General features: G+C 38.6%; 1 protein-coding gene across 1 annotated transcript in view; it reads right to left on the reverse strand.

The window, feature by feature from the left end:
• vill (villin-like) overlaps nt 1-4,292 on the reverse strand; it is a 23,088-nt gene extending 18,796 nt beyond the window's left edge. The window contains exon 1 of the mRNA XM_079805641.1: nt 4,191-4,292. The gene's annotated coding sequence lies outside the window, so the exon portion shown is untranslated. The remainder of the gene's footprint in view (nt 1-4,190) is intronic.
• Between the last annotated feature and the right edge of the window lie 3,027 nt (nt 4,293-7,319).

The following is a 7,319-nucleotide window of genomic DNA, read 5'->3' on the forward strand; positions in this document are numbered from 1 at the left end:
CGATTGACCAATTGATAGACAGACAGACTGATAGACTGACAGAAAGACAGACAGACTGATAGACTGACAGAAAGACAGAACGGTAGATAGACAGACAGACATCGATCAACAGACAGACTGATAGACAGACAGACAGACAGACAGACAGATAGATAGATAGATAGATAGATAGATAGATAGATAGATAGATAGATAGATAGATAGATAGATAGATAGATAGATAGATAGATAGATAGATAGATAGATAGATAGATAGATAGATAGATAGATAGATAGATAGATAGATAGATAGATAGATAGATAGACTGAGAGAAAGACAGACAGAACTGCATACAGACTGATAGACATCGATCAACTGACAGACTGATAGATAGACAGACAAATAGACAGACAGAAAGACAGACAGAACGGCAGATAGACAAACAGATAGACCGACAGAAAGACAGACAGAACGGCAGATAAACAGACAGACAGACTAGACTGATAGACAGACATCGATCAATAGACAGACTGATAGATAGATAGAAAGACAGACAGATAGACCGACAGAAAGACAGACAGACAAATAGACCGACAGAAAGACAGAACAGTAGATAGACTGACAGACAGACTAGACTGATAGACAGACATCGATCAACAGACAGACTGATAGATAGACAGACAGACTGACAGATAGATAGATAGATAGACTGAGAGAAAGACAGACAGAACTGCATACAGACTGATAGACATCGATCAACTGACAGACTGATAGATAGACAGACAGATAGACCGACAGAAAGACAAAAGAGAAGGGCAGATAGACAGACAGACAGACTAGACTGATAGACAGACATTGATCAACGGACAGACTGATAGATAGACTGACAGAAAGACAGACAGAACGGCAGATAGACAGACAGACATCGATCAACTGACAGACTGATAGATAGACAGACAGATAGACCGACAGAAAGACAGACAGAACGGCAGATAAACAGACAGACAGACTAGACTGATAGACAGACATCAATCAATAGACAGACTGATAGATAGATAGACAGATAGACCGACAGAAAGACAGACAGACAGACAGACAGACAGAACGGCAGATAGACAGACAGACAGACAGACTGATAGACAGACATCGATCAACAGACAGACTGACAGACTGACAGAAAGAAAGAAAGAAAGAAAGAAAGAAAGAAAGAAAGAAAGAAAGAAAGAAAGAAAGAAAGAAAGAAAGAAAGAAAGAAAGAAAGAAAGAAAGAAAGAAAGAAAGAAAGAAAGAAAGAAAGAAAGAAAGACAGGCAGGCAGGCAGGCAGGCAGGCAGGCAATATACAGACAGACAAACAGACATCGATCAACAGACAGACAAATAGATCGACAGATATATAGACAGACAGATAAACAGACAGATTGACAGGCAGAGAGAGAGAAAGAGAGAGAGAGAGAGAGAGAGACAGATCGATCGAGAGACAGACAAATAGATTGACAGACTAACAGATTGATCGACAGAGATCGATCGACAGACAGACAGACAAATAGATTGTCAGACAGACAGATTGATCGACAGATAGACAAGACAGATCGATCGACAGACAGAAAAATAGATAGACAGAAAGACAGACAGATAGACAGACACAGATCGATTGACAGATATCGACCAACAGACAAACAAATAGATTGACAAAATGACAGACAGACAGATAGACTTATCGACAGACAGACAGACAGATTGATTGACAGACAGACAGTTTTTAAAGAGCACCTATCATGGCATTTAAAATGTTCCAAATATTGTTTTAGAAGTCCCCAACAACAGTTTTGCATGCATGCAATGACAAAAAAGACTTTAGTTTTCTTATAATATTCATTTATTTTTACCTGTTTTGACAGCGATTCTCAAATGATTCCTTTAGTGATTCACTTTTCAAAACCCCGCCTTTACGTGACGCTAATCTGCGGTGATTGGTCCGATGACCCAGTCAGTTGTGATTGGTATAGTCTGTGCAGATATTTTCGGAAACGGAACGCCCACCAAGTCTTATAGTGACAGTAATTTGTTAATATGTGTCAGGAGTTATGAATCTGAAAACCGCGTCTGTACCGTTTGATTGTAATATGAGCCTCAGCTGATCTCATTCATAAAAAAACTCCTCTATTCTCCTCACGAAGACTCGCGACAAATCAACATCCCTCAGGGCTTTTAGTTCAAAAGTGTGCAGATGAGGAGACATATTGATAGATTCTCATGTCTGTGTCAAATTTCTAAACAGAGGAGTATTTTTTATTCAATACTTCCTCAAAATGCGCAGATATAGCCTAATCATGAGCGATTGAGTCTCTTATGTGTTGTTTTCAATTCATACTGGCAGCCGGAGGGCGCTCTGTGCACATGTAGTCCATGTACAGACAGACGAAGAAGATACCATGTGCCATAATAGAAGTCCATAATAAAAGCTTCCTGAGATCGCGAAAAATGCAAATAGAGACATTTGACGACTAATAAACACTCAATCGCGACGATGTATGGTTTGTCTTCAAGCCACTTAGTCTTCAAATGCTCATCCTTGGGCAGATGAAAAAAGTTTGCTTTTGAGTCACACTTCAGAACACAGCGTCTTGTCGCCATGATGTTTTCTAGTTTTCACTGGCGTCTTGGAGCGCAATAAGTGGGCGTATCGTATTCAAATAACTTGACAAGATGACGTCATCTAGTCAGAGAAAAAGCTTCGGTCTTCTAACGATTCTTAAAAATGACTCAGAGTCGACTCTTACTTTTGAAAGAAAATAACTATATATATGGTGCACTGACATATTTCAAACTATGCAGGATGTTTTTGTTCACTTAGATCTATGTTACACACTACATAAAAGGTACATTTCAAAATTCCATGATAGGTGCTCTTTAATGAAATGTTATGACAGATTTTTGCAAATGTGAAATACCAGGGAGCAATATTTTGAACAAAAATCTGGTCCTTCATCACTCATAACTGAGTGACTTGAGAACAGATGGTTTATGAAAGGATGATGAAGAGGATATGTGGAGATTCCGCTTCCTCTAGAGATTCTGTACCACTAATAAACTGCGCCGCCCAGTTCCATGGCAACAAATGGTTTTCACATTGAAGAATCTGCTCAGTAAATACAAAAACCACTTGGCAACAGAAATTTGTATCAAAAGCTAATTTAGAACATGTCGCTATTCACATTACAAGTTATGTGGAAATATTTTGCAAATCTGGAGACATGATGGCCAAAATCTGTTTCAGATGTTTTATCATATATGCGCCTTTGCTTCAGAATCTATTCAAAAAGCATATTCAGACGAGCTGTGAAGGCTGAATAAATAGCACACTACAAAAAAAACAACAACTATATCAGCAACCAGTCTTCTCTCATAAAACTCAACGTTAACAGTGAAAAGAAACGCTGACCTTTCATAATCACAGCAGCTGTTGCTAAGAAACTGGGGTGCGAGAATATTGACTGAAATATTGTATTGAGGGTGGACCACGAACACAAGGAGCGCAAGGATCACAGAATAATCTCAGCGGGATGTAGAAGAAACCATCCCCTATGAAAAAATTGAGTCATACTAATTCACCCAAAACAAACAGAATATTGGATTTCTCAGAAAATGGTATTCAATGAGAAAACAAACAGACTGAAGCACAGCTGTATGTTGGTCATATGATCTACCAATAATCAGAAGTAATATCTGTCTCAACAGCTGTTATGTCCAAATTAGACATTCATCTGAGCACTCTGACAAACAGCTCTTAACTAAAGCAATATCTACTGTACAAGCACTGCATATTTAATAGTTTGTGTGCTTTCTGTCCTGAATGACTGGTTTTCCTGTCTATTGACAAAGCTTTTTAAACAATAGTCAACCCTGGCTTTTCCATAAGTCCTAATCAACATGGTTTAGTGTCATATTTCCCAGTGTGAGTTTAGTCATGCAGGATCTTTCGATTCTTTATGACAAATTTACGTTACACATTACAAAATAATATGCTAAAAATTTCCATCAGCAAGTCTGACTAAAGCAAATCTCCATATAAAAGATACTTTGAGACCAGTTTTGAATATCGTTCAATTGTATATTGTCCTTGTTTTGGTTATAATCATGTAAAACTTTGGCACATGCAGTATCTAACATATATGTATCATCAAATGACAGTGATAGTTTTGTTCTTACCTGTATGTCGCACACAGAAGTATTGTTCAGGGTAGTAATGTATTAATGAGTTATGATGATTGTATATGAACGGCTTCCTCTCTCCCTGTGTGCATTGTGAATGTGTGCTGATCAGGGTAGGGCTTGTATATGTCCAGCCCTACAGGTGAGAACACACCTTAATACCCACACAAGACTTTATATGGACAGCAACAGGAGTTCCTTTGACCTCTTACGTACATAACCCTATTAATAAACCTTTAGAAACAAAAAAAAAACCTTTAGAAACAAACTATCACAAAAGCCAATAAGTGACATCAATATGCATATGTTTGTCCGTTACATAATTCCAGAATGATCCTATAAGAAAATAAATATATTTTCAGAATTATTTAGAATTGGAATAGTTTTATGAATCGTTTTATAAAAAGGGTTACACTTTATTTTGATGCCCCCCTGTTGACTTTAAGTAACTTTGCACATACAGTACATGTCAATTAACTCTCATTAGAGTATTAGTAGACTGTTGGGCTTTTCACACTTGAAATAGTTGGGGGGCATTCTAAAACCTGGGTAAACTAAATCCTGGGTTATGTTGCTTCACGTTTTACACTGCTCATAATTAGCTACTAATCCTGGGTAGCCTATACATAAACTGACGTTTCACCTTGTACATTCCTAAAACCCGGGTTAATGTTATTGCATATTTGTGGTGTCAGAGTCATTGGATGAACGCAGCACGCGACCTGTTTAGTGTTTACAGGAACGCTAGCATTGCCCGACTATACTATCGAACTTGTGAATGGACACTATCGGACTATAAAAGGTAAGAATGAGAGTATGAGACGGTCCTTTCTTTCACTCAAAATTGTCTTTTTTTTTGTCTTTTTATTTCCTCAAAAGCTGTTTCTACAATGTGCAGTGTTTACGTGACTGTCCAAAGCACACAAATATCAGCGATTGGTTGTCTGTTGCTAATTAGGAGCTAGCTTTAACAATCTAACCGCATCATTTCACAAAAGTGCTTTTCACACCGCGCTTAAAGGGATAGTTCACCCAAAAATGAAAATTAGCCCATGATTTACTCACCCTCAAGTCATCAAGGTGTTATATGACATTCTTCTTTCAGACGAATAAAATCTGAGTTATATAAAAAATGTTCTGGCTAATCCAAGCATTATAATGGCAGTAATAATGGACTTCTGTTTTTGATGTCCATAAAAAATGTCTGTCAAATAACGTGCTCCACGCGGCTCTGGGGTGAAGGCCTTCTGAAGCAAATCGATGCGTTTGTGTAAGAAAAATATCCATATTTAAAAATGTATTTAATTTTTTTCTATGGCTCTGCATCAGCCGTCCCCGCACCATCACTTCCGGCGAAATACATGCAAAATACCGGCGCGATCATACATAGATTCCTCATTAAAGGTCCTGTTCTTCGTGATCCCATTTTTCAAACTTTAGTTAGTGTGTAATGTTGCTGTTAGAGCATAAATAATACCTGTAAAATTATAAAGCTCAAAGTTCAATGCCAAGCGAGATATTTTATTTGACAGAAGTTCCCTTTCAAAGCCTACAGCGAACGGCCGGTTTGGACTACATCCATGTACATCCTGCTTTAATTACGTCAGTAGAACAGTTTGTCGACTAACCTCCGCCCACAAGAATACGCGAAAAAGGGGGCGTGGTCTTGTTGCTCCCTCGTGGAGAAGAGGAAGTGTTGCGTTCGGTTCGGTTGCGTTTGTCGCCATGTCATCGAGACGCTGTTATTTTCATACCGGAGTCAAATCACCTTTGTTTGGCCTTCAGGGGCTGTAGTTTGAGCGCGTTCATCTCCCCGTTATGGTAAGAGGCGTGACCTTCCTGGGCAATGTGCCCTAAGCTGCTGTCGAATCACAACACGGGAATCGCTGGCACAATCAGAACTCGTTACGTATTTCTGAAGGAGGGACTTCATAGAACAGGGAAATCTTTCAAGCCATTTTGAGGACAGTGAAAACAGCAGTATACAGATAAGTAAATTGTGTGAAAAATACTTTTTTTTTACACATGAAACATGAACACATGTTATATTGCACACTGTAAACACAATCAAAGCTTAAAAAAAACACGAAAAACGGGACCTTTAATGCCTGCGCGGATCGGTCGAATGAGGCATCTACGTATATATATCTTTGATCTCGCTAGTATTTTGACCTTATTCGCCTTATTTTGGCGCTGGGAATACTAGATTACATTCGTTTGATAAGAGGTAAAAAAATAACATAAATACTGTTCGGTTTCTCGCAGAAACCGATCTTTTCGTGTCTTAAGACATCAATGTGACGCCACAAGCCGCATGGTTTAATAAGGATTCGTACGTCTATGTGTTTTTACTCTCATACTCTAAAATATCCCCACATGCATTATACGACTATCACACTGCAACGGTTGGAGTTAAAAATCTTAATTTGTGTTCTCCTGAAGAAACAAAGACACCTACATCTTGGATGCCCTGGGGGTAAGCAGATAAACATACAAATTTCGTTTTTAGGTGAACCATCCCTTTAACTCGTTATCGTTGTTCTAAACACCGCTTTTAACTCTGTATAAAGGAGCGTTTCACACTTGCAATTTTGATGCGGGGTAAGCAACGCTTTTAACCCGGGTTTATGAAATCCTGCTCTGGATTAAAGGGGTCATGAATTGAGAAATCAACTTTTCCTTGAGCTTTTGATATATAAAAGGTCATAGTAATACAAGAATATCCTGTAAGTTTCAGAGCTGAAAACTTCCTTGTTAGTCAAAGAAAAGCTTTTACAGACACCAGGCCCGGCAAACGATCAATCTCACAATATGCCACACCTTGACGTCATTGTGTGGAGAAGCACCGTCTCAACAGAAGAACAACGCCTGATTCTGTAGCCCCGCCCACCGACTCGTGCCACTGACATGACATAGGCCTATACATAGAGCTAAACCGGATAGAATTTCTAAACATACCACATAAGCGTCATATCCAGCTCATGTGGGGAAGACATTGACCATCTGTTCCTTCATTTAACCACGGATTCGTTTGTAAACAAGAGACTGTATTTGCAGACAGGATTACATGAATGAAGGAAGCAACACACTAATGTGAGTAAATTTTTTTTTTATATGTGATAGTAT

The sequence above is a fragment of the Gobio gobio genome (genome assembly GCF_949357685.1).
Source record: "Gobio gobio genome assembly, chromosome: 23".
Classification (NCBI taxonomy): domain Eukaryota; kingdom Metazoa; phylum Chordata; class Actinopteri; order Cypriniformes; family Gobionidae; genus Gobio; species Gobio gobio.